This window comes from Physeter macrocephalus, chromosome 21 (assembly GCF_002837175.3).
Source record: "Physeter macrocephalus isolate SW-GA chromosome 21, ASM283717v5, whole genome shotgun sequence".
Classification (NCBI taxonomy): Eukaryota; Metazoa; Chordata; class Mammalia; order Artiodactyla; family Physeteridae; genus Physeter; species Physeter macrocephalus.
Genome location: NC_041234.1, coordinates 74,189,847 through 74,190,618, shown reverse-complemented (window position 1 = coordinate 74,190,618; position 772 = coordinate 74,189,847).

Genomic DNA, 772 nt, shown 5'->3' with positions numbered 1-772 from the left:
ATTTCTCCAAAGAAGACATACAGATGGCCAAGAAGCTCATGAAAGCTGCTCAACATCACTAATTATTAGAGAAATGCAAATCAAAACTACAGTGAGGTATCACCTCACACCAGTTAGAATGGGCAGCATCAGAAAATCTAAAAACAACAAATGCTGGAGTGGGTGTGGAGAAAAGGGAACTCTCTTGCACTGTTGTTGGGAATGTAAATTGATACAGCCACTATGGAGAACAGTAAGGAGGTTCCTTAAAAATCTAAAAATAGAACTACCATATGATCCAGCAATCCCACTACTGGGCATATACCCAGAGAAAACCATAATTCAAAAAGACACATGCACCCCAGTGTTCATTGCAGCACTATTTACAATAGCTAGGTCATGGAAGCAACCTAAATGCCCATCGACAGACGAATGGATAAAGAAGTTGTGGTACAAATATACAATGGAATATTACTCAGGCATAAGAAGGAACGAAATTGGGTGATGTTTTGACATGGATCGATCTAGAGACTGTCATACAGAGTGAAGTAAGTCAGAAAGAGAAAAACAAATATCGTATATTAACATATATATGTGGAACCTAGAAAAATGGTACAGATGAACCTGTTTGCCGGGCAGGAATTGGGACACAGATGTAGAGAACAAACGTATGGACCCCAAGGGGGGAAAGCCCCCCTTGGGTGGGGGTGGTGTTTTGATGAATTGGGCGATTGGGATTGACATGTATACACTGATGTGTATAAAATTGTTGACTAATAAGGACCTGCTTTAT